This window comes from Dama dama, chromosome 19 (assembly GCF_033118175.1).
Source record: "Dama dama isolate Ldn47 chromosome 19, ASM3311817v1, whole genome shotgun sequence".
NCBI classification, from domain to species: domain Eukaryota; kingdom Metazoa; phylum Chordata; class Mammalia; order Artiodactyla; family Cervidae; genus Dama; species Dama dama.
In genome coordinates, this window is record NC_083699.1 from 78,029,847 (window position 1) to 78,044,603 (window position 14,757).

General features: G+C 45.7%; 1 protein-coding gene across 2 annotated transcripts in view; it reads right to left on the bottom strand.

Annotated features, from left to right (window-relative positions):
• The window catches only part of B3GALT5 (beta-1,3-galactosyltransferase 5), a 52,654-nt gene that overhangs the window by 13,573 nt on the left and 24,324 nt on the right, over positions 1-14,757 (bottom strand). For both annotated transcript variants that reach the window (XM_061167561.1, XM_061167562.1), the window contains one exon: positions 341-486. The gene's annotated coding sequence lies outside the window, so the exon portion shown is untranslated. The remainder of the gene's footprint in view (positions 1-340; positions 487-14,757) is intronic.

Sequence of the window (14,757 nt, forward strand, 5' to 3'; positions counted from 1 at the left end):
CATTGGGCTGCCCAGGTGGCACTAGTGGTAAAGAACCCAACTCCTGCCAGTGGTAAACAACTCCTGCCAATGCAGGAGATGTAAGAGACATGGGTTCGATCCCTGGGTGGGGAAGATCCCCTGGAAGAGGGCATGGCAACCCATTCCAGTATTCTTGCCTGGAGAATCCCATGGACAGAGAACTCTGGTGGGCTAAAATCCATATGGTCTCACAGAGTCAGACATGACTAAAGCGACTATACATGCACACATGTTCTTTTGCTCACCTATCTCTTTTATTCTCCACAAACTCAGGATCATCCATGTCAGCATTATAACATTAAGAAAGCAAATAACTCACCCTTTTCCTGGGTAAGATGAACCTCTTGTTTGAAAGCTAAGCCAAAGGGTAGATTCCAAGAGCTGCCAGCATATGACATTCAGCACAATTAGGTCTTGGGCTTGGTTTGTTTGCCAGAAAATGATGATTCTCTGCCTCGGCAAGCCCTATGAGGAAAAAACCAAGAACAGCGTCATTCAAATTACTCATGCCTCAGCAGCAGTTCTTTACTATTTGCTGTGCTGAAGCATTTGCCGTAGTGCCAATGCATTACTCATCGGTAGGACATTATTCCCCAGCCTCACTTTTCTCATCTGTAAAATGGGTCCAATCAAGACACATCCCACCACATGTTTGCTCTGTTGACAATAATAAGAGCATGCAAAAATCTGAAAATCCTTTTAGCCTAATGGGTTAGGACAACATTCCAGAACTTTTTGAGGAGACACAGCAGACAACTAAGTCAGTTACAGTCACATAATAGAGTCCATGGCTGATGTTTAAAGGCTTAACACAGGGAGGAAACACATCAATTCTCAACTCAGTGTCTGTGTTTTCAGAATATCATGCTGGATAAGAGGGGGAAAGGGCAAGAAAAGAAACCCACTGTGTGAAACAAAGGAAGGGTTGGTTATTTTGACAGCAAAAGAGCACTTTGAAATTTCATTAAAGAAAAATCTGTTCCAAATACATTCCCCATAAAAGAAATGGAACAGCTAGCTGACTCTCTGGAGGTCAACTTAATCCAGCTCCTGTTCTCCTGGGTCCCCCATCAGCTGAAGCCCCCACCGACTTCAGAGAAATCACCCCAGGAGGCAAATGGACTTTGAGAATGATACTGAGCTGGTGCTGTAAGAGGCTAAGAAGTCTGTCCCTTTCTTCGTGAGACTGTACTTGCAGGGCTAGGATGTGTAGTCTATTTTGCCAGGGGAAGGGGGAAGGGAAGCCAAATTGCATTTTCTCCTGCCGTGTGCTTTAGAAAGAAACATAAAAGCCAATGCAGGCAAAAGATGCTCTTTCTCAATTTTGCTAACTTTCTCGGACAAGTCTGCTCTTCCTCAGCGGTTGTCTCAATAGTAACCCTTGGTTCTCATCCTCCATCCTGTGCCCTTTACTGGGATCCCCCATATGAATCTCAGTCCCCAGGAAGGGGTGCTCAGCATCCAGGGGGCAGGATGAGCGCCACGCCTGACCATCCGATGGCCAAAGCTTGCAGGGGCTGTTTGTTTTCCTGTGCAGTTGGAAGAATCTTCCGGCCTACAGTGCAGAGACCAAGAAGCATGCTCTCCAAACGTTCCACTCTGCACCCCCAATTACATCTGCATCTCTGATTGAGTATACGGCGTGTCACCAGGACCCAGAATCCAACCCTCCACTGGAGGACCCGAGGTTACGGTGCCTGGAGACAAAGGCATCAGAAGTCAGGGCTGGGAAGCCAAGGGGACCATCTGGAAAGTTAAGTTTAAGGGGGCTGATGGGAGGACCACCTGCTGAAGGGAAAGATCTGGAATGGACAGCAGTGATCCACTTGAGGCCAGAGACAGTGCCTGGGGCTGAAGCACACAACCAAGGGGCCTGTGACCGCGAAGGAAAGAGAACTATCCAGCCTGCTGGATAGGCCATGTGGAAGATGTGGTAGTCAAGCTCATCCTTGAAGGGCAGGTGTGATGTGACAGGTGCGAACAGGGATGGGAATCCCAGCCCCAGGACTCCCAGAGGACAGTAGCAGTCCAGAGGGCTGGGTTTCACCTTCAGCACACCTGCTCCAGAGCCGTCGTCCTCATACATCTGAGAAGACTCGCCCTCCCCCAGGCCACTGGACAGCAGAAGGGCAGTGCGGGGAAAACAGAAAGAACAAGCCTGGACAACCCAGAGGCTCTCAAACTCAGTGGGTATAAGCATCTCCCAAGAGACTGGTTAAAAATGCAAGATCAAAGCTTCCATTCCTTTAAAAAAATGAAATAATGCCATTTACACTGGTATCGATGGACCTAGAGGTGAAGTGAAGTAAATCAGGAAGAGAAAGACAAATATCATCCAATATCACTTTTGTCTGGAATGTAAAATATGACACAAGTGAACTTATCTATGACACAGCAACAGACTCATGGATGTAGAGAACAGACACAGAGTTCCCAAAGGGAAAGGGGTATAGGGGAAGGACAGACTGGAGTTTGGGACAAGCAGATGCTAACTATTATAGGAGTAGCAACCCCACATCCAAGGAGCTGCGGCTGCACGGGCGCATGAGGGCCGAGAGGAGCTACTCCACGTTCAAGGTCAGAAGGGGCGGCCGTGAGAAGATAGCCCTCGTCCAAGGTAAGGAGCAGCGGCTGCACTTTGCTGGAGCAGCCGTGAAGAGATACCCCACGTACAAGGTAAGAGAAACCCAAGTAAGACAGTAGGTGTTGTGAGAGGGCATCAGAGGGCAGACAGATTGAAACCATAATCACAGAAAACTGGCCAGTCTCATCACAGGACCACAGTCTTGTCTAACTCAATGAAACTAAGCCATGCCATGTGGGGTCACCCAAGACAGTCAGGTCATGGTGGAGAGGTCTGACAGAATATGGTCCACTGGAGAAGGGAATGGCAAACCACTTCAGTATTCTTGCCTTGAGAACCCCATGAACAGTATGAAAAGGCAAAATGGTAGGATACTGAACGGTGAACTCCTCAGGTCAGTAGGTGCCCACTATGCTTCTGGAGATCAGTGAAGAAATAACTCCAGAAAGAATGAAGGGATGGAGCCAAAGCTAAAACAATACCCAGTTGTGGATGTGACTGGTGAAAGAAGCAAGGTCTGATGCTGTAAAGGGCAATATTGTGTAGGAACCTGGAATGTTAGGTCCATGAATCAAGGCAAATTGGAAGTGGTCAAACAGGAGATGGCAAGAGTGAACATCGACATTCTAGGAATCAGCGAACTAAGATGGACTGGAATGGGTGAATTTAACTCAGATGACCATTATATCCACTACTGTGGGCAGGAATCCCTTAGAAGAAATGGAGTAGCCATCATGGTCAACAAAAGAGTCTGAAATGCAGTACTTGGATGCAATCTCAAAAACGACAGAATGATCTCTGTTCATTTCCAAGGCAACCATTCAATATCATGGTAATGCCAAAGAATGCTCAAACTACTGCACAACTGCACTCACCTCACACGCTAGTAAAGTAATGCTCAAAATTCTCCAAGTCAGGCTTCAGCAATACATGAACCATGAACTTCCAGATGTTCAAGCTGGTTTTATAAAAGGCAGAGGAACCAGAGATCAAATTGCCAACATCCACTGGATCATCGAAAAAGCAAGAGAGTTCTAGAAAAACATCTATTTCTGCTTTACTGACTACGCCAAAGCCTTTGACTGTGTGGATCACAATAAACTGTGGAAAATTCTGAAAGAGATGGGAATACCAGACCATCTGACCTGTCTCTTGAGAAACCTGTATGCAGGTCAGGAAGCAACAGTTAGAACTGGATATGGAACAAGAGACTGGTTTCAAATAGGAAAAGGAGTATGTCAAGGCTGTATATTGTCATCGTGCTTATTTAACTTCTATGCAGAGTACATCATGAGAAACACTGGGCTGGAAGAAGCACAAGCAGGAATCAAGATTGCCGGGAGAAATATCAATAACCTCAAATATGCAGATGACATCACCCTTATGGCAGAAAGTGAAGAGGAACTAAACGGCCTCTTGATGAAAGTGAAAGAGGAGAGTGAAAAAGTTGGCTTAAAGCTCAATATTCAGAAAACTAAGATCATGGCATCTGGTCCCATCACTTCATGGCAAATAGATGGGGAGACAGTGGAAACAGTGAGAGACTTTATTTTGGGGGGGCTCCAAAATTACTGCAGATGGCATTGCAGCCATGAAATTAAAAGACGATTACTCCTTGGAAAGAAAGTTATGACCAACGTAGATAGCATATTTAAAAGCAGAGGCATTACTTTGTCAACAAAGGTCCGTCTAGTCAAGGCTATCGTTTTTTCAGTAGTCATGTATGGATGTGAGAGTTGGACGGTGAAGAAAGCTGAGCGCCGAAGAATTGATGCTTTTGAACTGTGGTGTTACCGCTTCTCGGCCTTTTGGCTAAGATCAAGTGTGAACTGTGGTGTTGGAGAAGACTCTTGAGAGTCCCTTGGACTACAAGAAGATCCAACCAATCCATCCTAAAGGAGATCAGTCCTGGGTGTTCATTGGAAGGACTGATATTGAAGTTGAAACTCCAATACTTTGGCCACCTCATGTGAATAGTTGACTCATTGGAAAAGACCCTAATGTTGGGAAGGATTGGGGGCAGGAAGAGAAGGGGATGACAGAGGATGAGATGGCTGGATGGCATCACTGACTCGATGGACATGGGTTTGGGTAGACTCTGGGAGTTGATGATGGAGAGGGAGACCTGGTGTGCTGCGATTCATGGGGTCACAAAGAGTCGGACATGACTGAGCGACTGAACTGAACTGAATTGAACTGAACTATTATATACAGAATGGATAAACAACAAGGTCCTACTGTATGGCACAGGGAACTATATCCAATATCCTGTGATAAACTGTAACGGAAAAGAATACAAAAAAGAATGTATATACAGGTAAAGCTGAATCACTTCAATGGACAGTGGAAATTAACACAACATTGTAAATCAACTATATAAAACTATATTTATTTCAATAAAATAAATTGTTTTTAAAAAAAGGTTCCATCCCACACAGGCTCATATAAAGCAGGTCTGGGACCCAGACCATACTACTCTGCATTTTAGTATGTCCCAGGTGATTCCACTCTAGGCTGGCCCCTTTGAAAACACCAGTGGGCACCACTTGGATAAAGCTGTATGAATGAGGCTCTGTACAACTGCCCCAAGCCCACGCTAGGCCACAGCTCTCAGTTCCCAGCCAGAGTCCAGCCTCGGCCCATTGGAGGAGAGCCGGGAGTCAGCATCTGAAGCTACGGGAGCAACACAGTTCTTGCAGGGCAATGACTGTGTGTCAGCTTGCCTGAGCCATGAGTTGCCTGAACATCTGGCCAGACATGCTGGTTGTGTCTGTGATGTTGTTTTTTGGATGATATGAATATTTGAATCAGGAGTCTGGATAAAGCAGACTGCCCTCCCTAATGTGGATGGAACCCCTCCACCCATCTCACCATACAGTGGAAGCTCAGAGTCTGAACCACTGGACTGCCAGGGAAGTCCCTTGAAAGGTTTTCTATGTATTATGATGCTTTTTTAATGTCAAAACACCATATTAGAGAGAAAATTAAAAACAGGATTAACACAACCCCAGGAAGTCTGGGCTTTACTTTTTCTGCAAACTCTGAAGACTGGACGGCTGCTGGCCTGGAAGGCTGCTGTAACGCACCAGTTGGCCAGACATGAAAGGCAGGCTTCCAAATCAAAGTGTGTGGTTGCTATGATGATGCTACAATATTTCATTAATTGCCAAATCAGTATGCACTCCATTTTCCGTTTTAGATCAGTTTAAGCCGCTGCAGAGCAGATTCTTAAAAGTCCTCTTTTGTTAACTTCAGGCAGCCTGCTGGGATGGAAAATGGAGGAATTTGGAAACAAAAGATCTTGTTCACATCAGGCTAGATCACAAGAGTGTTATTTGAGACAAAGTATTTAAATACTCCCCACTTGCGTCTATGTCTCCAACTGGGGAGAACTATGCCTGCCTCTCAATATGGTGGGAAACCATTAGATGTCTGGTGGCAATTACTTCTGTCATGACTTTTTGGGGGCTTATGGCAGCTCACTCCAAAATGTTTCAATGGCACATGGATTATTTTGAATTCAGTTATTTAAGAAGCAGCCGTTGCAAGGGACACTTTGACCCTCCTTCCTGTCCCCCCAAAATCAAAAAATCTCTCATGTGAAAGGTGCCCTCTCTGAATTTGGAAGTAGAAATAAAGAATCTGGGGCAGAAAAGCTGATATAAACAAACCTTATTACTTTAATTTACTACTCTTGCCCAGATGCTGTTTAGATTCTTCACTAAGGTAGCACCCAAAACTTGAGTTTCTTTATCTTGTCAACATCCCACAAGTCTATTATTTCTTTGTCTCAAAAGTTTAAAGGCTGCCTGCTTTGACCTCTTCTCAAGTCCCAATTCTATGAGATTTCCGTACATAGGGAGCAAAATTGTCTCTTTTTCTCCTATTCATCTGCCGGGGTCCAGTTTTGCTAAGAGTACAACCACAAGAGCTCCAGATGGGTGGAGAGGGACATGTCAGCCTCCTGACTTCTAACTGAAGCAGGATGGGGACACTCCACACTGTCACCTCAGTCCTCCCCTTTCCAGTCTGCCTTGCAAGGGGATTCTGTCACAACAAGCAGAGGGTGCCTATCCAGGGATGACCCCAGCCCGGAGGAGTGTGGGAAGAGTGGTCCAGGGATGCCCCAGAGCTCCACCCCTGGCTGGATGCGCACATCACAGCACAGGCCACAGCCCTGGAGGGTCTGAGAGCACCAGAGAGAAAACACAGCCTGGTGGGTTCAGAGGACAGTGGCCACCTCTTGGAGGGCCAGTGAGAGGAAGAGAACTGGGCCTCCTAACAGTTCTCTGTGGAAGTGAGTTCTTCCTGAAGCCAGCGGGAGCCACAAACATTTTTATATCATGGAAACTTTCAAGGCAGTTCATAAAACAAAAGATACAAGATAACCAAGGAAAACAAGTACATTGAAATAAATGTATCAAAATACTTTTTAAAGTGTACCAAAACAATACTCAGGCTTCCCTGAGGGCTCAATGATAAAGAATATGCCTGCATAGCAGGAGACACAGAAGATGTGGGTTCAAACCCTGGATAAGGAAGACCCAGCACAGCCAAAAATAAAATAAATAAATAAATAAAATTTTAAAAGAAATTTGGACACAGATAGGCGCACTGGAAGAACACCAAGTGAAGAAGAAGAAGAAGATGGTGGTGATATGTCTACAGACAGGGATCATCAAGGATTACCAGCAAGCAGCCGGGGTCAGACTCTCCCCACAGCCTCAGAAGGAACCAACCCTGCCCACACCTGATTGCAAATTTCCAGCCGCCAGCCCCATGAGAAGACAAGCATCTGTCGACAGCCACACCATCCTGTCTCCTCGGATCCTGAGCCCTCGGTTTGCGGTACTTTGTTACCACAGCCCTAGGAACCTAACATAGCGCCATATTCATGATGGAAGGAAGTGCGAAGTTTCAGTGAAAGGCTCATGAAAAAAAGAAATTTTTTTTCCCTTTCAAGGTGCTGGACCTGCTCCGGTGCTCAGGGTCTTCTGTCACCACTGGTAGACAGGTTGTCACACCCAAACTGAGGGATGGTCATGCTTCAAAACCGCGATGGCCATGATCCCAGGAGAGGGAAGATGCGTGCATGCTCAGTCATGTCCAAATTTTGCGATCCCACAGACTGAAGTCTGCCAGCCTCCTCTGTCCATGGGATTCCGCAGGCAAGAATACTAGAGTGGGTTGTGACTTCCTTCTCCAGGGGATCTTCCCGATCCAGGGATCGAACCTGAGTTTTCTGCATTGCAGGCAGATTCTTTACCACTGAGGCACCAGGGAAACAGGAGGAAAGATAGCAGTCGTAGCTATTTGAAGCACCGGGTGACATCACCCCCACATTTCCAGTCCCTCTAAGAAGGTTTTAATACTTGTTTTTATCTGACCTCCCTCAAGGGCCTGGGCGCCAGGGCTGAGGTTGGGTGAAGTGGAAGCTTTGCACATTTTTACCACTTTGGGGGGTAAAATATATTTTTCAGTTTCATGGGTGGGGGGAAGGGTGATGGTGGCTGACCGTTTTAAAATTTTTTTCTACTTAACAAAATAAACCATCAACTCTATTTCAACCCCTCTCCCATTTCAGAAATGTTCAAAACCATCTGCTCTGGCTCCCTGTGCCAGCTCCGTGGAGGCCCCCCTCCCTTCCCCTGGGAGGCGTCCTTGGACTGTGGCCACGCACACCAGCTGCCTGTGATGCTGTGGGTCATCACCAGGCCAGTGGCCAGAGTCTGGGCACAGAGGTGTTCAGAGGGCATCTGGGGCCTCCTCTTTGGGAGAAGTGAATTTGAAAATCCAGACCCATGACAAATGGTTTCTTTCTCTGCCTTTCCCATCACCTCACGACCTCAACCAAGGACCGTGAACAAAAATCCCATTCACCATTCACCACTCCTGTTGCTGGGATGCAGGAAATTATATTGGTGAAGTGTCCCCACTGACACAGCTCGTCCTCTATGGCTAACCAGCTAGGGCAGGAACACTTCCTACCTGAAGAACTTTCATGAGGGGGCTAGCCCGGGGCCCTCACACCCTGGATGCTTTCACTGCCTCAGAAAACCTCTTTTGAGGGTCTCCTCTGTGGAGGAGGGGCAGGGTCCAGAGACCTGGAGCTCAAGGATAAAGAAAGTAAACTTCTGAGGTGCTCACAGCCCTCAGGATAAGCATAGCTATAATGGACATGACACAACAAGGAGAACCTGCCTGTGAACCTGAAAGACCATCCTTGACAGAACTTCCATCAGCCTTCTCCGAACCCCCGTCTCAGCAACACCTCAGCCTTGGACTCCCATGCCATCTTTGAGTCACCCAGCTTCATCAGGCATCCTGCTAAGTGGGTTTACCCAGAATCCCTCACCCTCAATATCTGGTCAAGGGCGTTCCCTGGTGGTCCAGTGGTTAAGAATCCACCTTGCAAGGCAGGGGACACGGGTTCAATCCCCAGTCGGGGAACTAAGAACCCACATGCCTCGGGACAACTAAGCCTGGTTGCCACAACTACTGAGACCACGCACGGCCACGAGAGACCCCACATGACCTAATGAAGATTCCACATGCCGCAACTGAGACCCAACACAAATAAATAAGTTTTTTATTATTATCTGATCAAATTCCCTTTCCCCAAACTCGGGGCCCACCTTCGGCAATCATCCTGTCAAATTCAGTTTGGCCAGAATTCCTTGACCCCTAGTGTTTCCTCACATTAATTCCCCAGCCACGAACCCACTCCACCCCTCCAACCTCCTCCTTGGCTGTAAATCCCCAGTTGTCGAGGCCGTGCCCAGAGTTGAGCTCAGCTCTGTGGCAAGGTCAAGTTTCCCCTCCGACAGTACTTCTGGAATACAATCTGTTCTTGCTGTTTTATCTGCATCCCACTCTGGCTTTGTTTTCACAGCACAGAGGAGAGAAGTCCTACCTGAGGATGCTCAGGATTACTGCTCCAAGGAGGCCCACGGGCAGAGGCAGGAATCGAGGAAGGACAAAGGGGAAGCTTGGAAGTGAGGCTGGAGACCAGCAAGGCCTTGAGGAGTCTGACCTTTCTGAGGACATCAGGGAGCTGGTCCAGAGCTTCTCTAGGCTTTATGAACTGCTGAGTCTGGGGTCCCGGAGTGGGGGGACCTCTCTCCCCATCCATAATATGACACAGAAGCCTCCCGCTTACTTTGAACATGGCAGCTCCAACCACCCCAAGTGGCTGAATCTCTGAGCCCAGAGATTCACACCAATGATTTCTGGTCTCAGAACCAGCAGAGGCTGAGCTTTGAGAACACATTTGGTCTCCAGTTCTGTTTTACAGTATTTAACTATTATCCCAGAAAAGAAATGGCCAGAAGAAAGCCATGATTGTTAGTAAGTTAGCACTTAGCAACTTAAAATACACCAAGGCAGGATAATTTCACTGGTTAATAATAATGCATTATATGAATTGCCTGGCTAGAAAACTCACAGGCAAAATTGGAATCAAGACTGGAATCAAGATTGCCAGAAAAAACATCAGCTACATCAGATATGCAGATAATATCACTTTAATGGCAGAAAGTGAAGAGGAACTAAAGAGCTTCTTGATGAAGGTGAAAGAGGAGAGTGAAAAAGCTGGCTAAAAAATCAACATTCAAAAAATGAAGATTATGGCATTTGGTCCCATCACTCCATGGCAAATAGATGGGGAAAAAGTGGAAACAGTGACAGATTTTATGATTTGGGGCTCCAAAAAGCACTGCAGATGGTGACCACAGCCATGAAATTAAAAGACACTTGCTCCTTGGAAGAAAAGCTATGACAAACCTAGACAGCAAAGTCTGTATAGTCCCAGCTATGTTTTTTCCCACTGGTCACGTACAGATGTGAGAGCTGGATCATAAAGAAGGCTGAGCGCTGAAGAATTAATGCTTTCCGACTATGGTGCTGGAGAAGACTCTTAAAAAGTGAAATAAGGTAAGTCTACGATCACGTCAACTTCCTAAAAATAAAAACAAGTGCTCGGGCCTGGTGCACTGGGAAGACCCAGAGGAATCGGGTGGAGAGGGAGGTGGGAGGGGGGATCGGGATGGGGAATACGTGTAAATCTATGGCTGATTCATATCAATGTATGACAAAACCCACTGAAATGTTGTGAAGTAATTAGCTTCCAACTAATAAAAAAAAAAAAAAAAAAAAAGTCCCCTGAACTGCAAGGAGATCAAACCATCAGTCTTAAAGGAAATCAACTCTGAATATTCATTGGAAGGACTGATGCTGAAGCTGAAGTTCCCATACTTTGGCCATCTGATGTGATGAGCCGACTCACTGGAAAAGACCCTGATGCTGGGAAAGATTGAGGGTAGGAAGAGAAGGGGGTGACAGAGTATGAGATGGTTGGATGGCATCACTGATTCAATGGACATGAGTCTGAGCAAACTCCAGGAGATGGTGAAGGACAGAGAAGCCTGGGGTGCTGCAGTTCACGGGGTCGCAATGAGTCGGACACGACCGAACAACTGAACAGCAGCTATAATAATGCACATGTTGTATCTATTTGAACTTCTAATGGAACAAAAGGAGAAAAAATAAAGGTAATGAAGCCTGTTGCTGTTGGAATTTAAGTTGTTCAAAATAAATAGAATTCTATATGGTACTCCAGAAATAATGCTCTAATGGTAATTCCACCCCTCTCCCAACCCATATTGAGACAGAAGAAAAAAACAAGCTAGTTATTTCATATGTAGACTTTGAATATTAAAAGCACTAACAATTATGATGTTCTGAGGATATTATTAGGACATGGATGAAATCCTAATGAAGAGTCGAGTGTGTTATTTCATTTAGGTAAAAGTGAACAAATAAGTTTAGGCAATGCAGCTAGTTTAAAAACAAAGGGGAAGTGATATTTTATGAATTCATTCAATGTGTGAAAATTCAATGAAACTTGTAGTTATGGTACATTTTTTTTTTTCTGTATGCATATTGTTCTTTAAGGAAAAGTTATCTCTGAATTTTTTTTAAGGCATTTTAGGGCAGTCAGGCTGCCTTAATAGAACACCATTGACATGGAGGTTTAAACCACGGACATTTATTTTCTCACAGATCCCGCGGCTGGAGTCTGAGATCAGGCTGGCAGTAGGGCTGGGTTGCAGCAAAAGCCCTCTTCCTGGCTTGTGATGGCCAGTTTCTCCTTCTGTCCTCACGTGGCAGCGGTGAGAAAAGAGGGAGGAACGGAGGAGGGGGAGAGAGAGAGGCAGAGAGAATGCACCAAGTCTAAACCTAGTCACCTCCCAAGAGCCCCAACTCCAAACATTACCATATCATCACAGTAAGCGAAGTAAGTCAGAAAGAGAAAGACAAACAGTCTATGATACCACTTACATGTGGAACCTAAACTATGACACAAACAAACCCGCCTGTGAAACAGAATCAGGGACCTAAAGAACGGACTGGTGGCTGCCAAGTGGGAGGTGGGTAGGAGACGGGAGGAGTGGGAGGTAGGGATTAGCAGATGTGAACTTGTATTTATAGGATGAGTAAACAAGGTCCTACCATGGAGCACAGGGAACCATATCCAACATCCTGTGATAAATCATAATGGAAAAGACTATGAAAAAGAATATATCTGTGTGTATAACTGGGTCACTTTGCTACAGAGCAATAATTAACACAACATTGTAAATCAGCCATATTTCAATAAAAGAGAGACAGAGAAAAGATTGTCTTCATTTAGAGAATAGAGCACACACAGTAATTGCTGTTGTTGTTCAGTCGCTCAGTTGTGTCTTTGCGACCCCATAGACACCAGACTTCCCTGTTCTTCACTGTCTCCCAGAGTTTGCTCAAATTCATGTCCATTGAGTTGGTGATACCATCCAACCATCTCATCCTCTGTTGCCCCCTTCTCCTCCTACCCTCAATCTTTCCCAGCATCAGGGTCTTTTCCAATAAGTCGGCTCCTCCTCCAATGGCATCAGGTGGCCAAAGGATGGTAGCTTCAGCCTCAGTCCTTTCAATGAATATTCTGGGCTGATTTTCTTTAAGATTGACTGGTTTGATCTCCTTGCTATACAAGGGATGCTTAAGAGTTTTCTCCAGCAGCACAGCTCAAAAGCATCAATTCTTTGGCACTCAGCCTTCTTTATGGCCCAACTCTCACATTCATACATGACTACTGGAAAAACCTTAGCTTTGACTATACAGACCTCTGTTGGCAAAGTGACGTCTCTGCTTTTTAATACGCTGTCTAGGTTTGTCATAGCTTTTCTTCCAAGGAGCAAGTGTCTTTTAATTTCGTGGCTGCAGACATACATAATAAACCATTGCTGTCCAGAGGCAACATTCAAAAGCCTAGGTCACTTGTCAATATAGCAGAGTGACTTTTTTCAGAAGCAGATAAATCTCTGGCAGAACAGCGTCTTGACTTACAGACCTGCCCCTCCACAGCACAAGCAGATAACCCTCAACCAGAAACTTCCTTTCAGTGTGAGCTGACTTTCTCACCATGGATTTCATCACTCAGCAGCTCATTCTCAAGCATGACAGCCAACAACCAAAGAAATCTACAAGCAGACTGGGGAAAACTGAATCCAAACACAGGCAATCGCATCTACACAGGCAGGCCCACTCAGCTCATGTTACTTATGATTATCACCATCTGTCTTCCGCTGAAATGTCCTTTGAACTGTGGGCTATTTCAGGCCCTAGGCGTCACTGCAAGAAGTGTGGTAGGACAATCTGATTTCACAGTGGATGCTCTTATAACAAGTGCATGATGTCTACCCAAGATGACCAATACTTCTTTAACTCCATCATCTTTTCCTCTACAGTAATCATATAGCTTCCTCCAGCCTGTTGTTACTCACTCACTGCTTGTCTTTAAGGAAGTGGGTAGATTCTACTGATGACCTGTGGCTAGGAAAGGAGCTCTGTTTTTCTAGCAAACATACAGAAAATCTCGTGACCTCTGCGAGGCTTCCCTAGTGGCTCAGTGGCAAAGAATCTGTCTGCCAATGTAGGAGACACGGGTTCAATCCCTGGGTCAGGAAGATCTCCTGGAGAAGAGAACAGCAATCCACTCCAGTATTCTTGCCTGGGAAATCCCATGGAGAGAAAGCCTGGCAGGCTACTTCAGTCCATGGGGTCACAAAGAGTTGGACGTGACTTAGTGACTAAATGGGCTTCCCTGATAGCTCATTGGTAAAAAAGATCTGCCTGCAATGTGGGAGACCCCAGTTCAATTCCTGGGTCAGGAAGATCCCCTGGAGAAGGGAAAGGCTATCCACTTCAGCATTCTGACCTGGAGAATTTCATGGACTTTATAGTCCATGGGGTTGCAAAGAGTCAGACAGGACTGAGCAATTTTCACTTTCTTTCCTCTTTTCTTTAGTAACTAAACAGCAGTAGAAATAGCATGACTTCTGCCCATTGAGTTCAAGATCATTTGGCCTGGCCTGAAGCAGACCCTGTCCCCAGGGTCTAGACAAAACGTTGAAGCCATGACACTTGGCCAAGAAATTCACTGATGGGGGAGAGTTAAGATCCCCTTTTTTTAATTCAAACACTGACCTACACAGTTGCCAAGAGACTTCATTCAAACGCCCAGATTTTCATTTACAAAAATCATCGTGAAGAGTAAACAGTAAACATTTGTGGAGAATTAGCAACTAGGAGGAAAGACTGAGCAAACATCTCTGCAGTCTTCTCAAGAAAGCAAATTTCCACATGACATGCTAGATACAAGTTTCCCAACTGCCACATGTATATAAATATTGTGCTGGTTATGAACATTCCTACTCAGACCCTAGTTCAGACCTTGTCAAGACCCTTCCATAGCAATATCTGTTAACCATCCTGTATTTCCAGGCCTTATAGAGTGCAGAAGCAAAGAAAATGAATGCCACTGCACAATATTCACTAATTTAAACTTGACCTTTCCTTACATTTTTAAACTTGGGATCACCTACCATAGTGGTGACAGGTATGCTGACAGGTATCACACATACTTTTTGGGAGTCCATTATTACCAAAGGACTTCCCTGGTGGCTCAGACAGTAAAGTGTGTGCCTACAATGCAGGATACCTGGGTTCGATACCTGGGTTGGGAAGATCCTCTGGAGAAGGAAATGGCAACCCACTCCAGTACTCTTGCCTGGAAAATCCAATGGACAGAGGAGCCTGGTAGGCTACAGTCC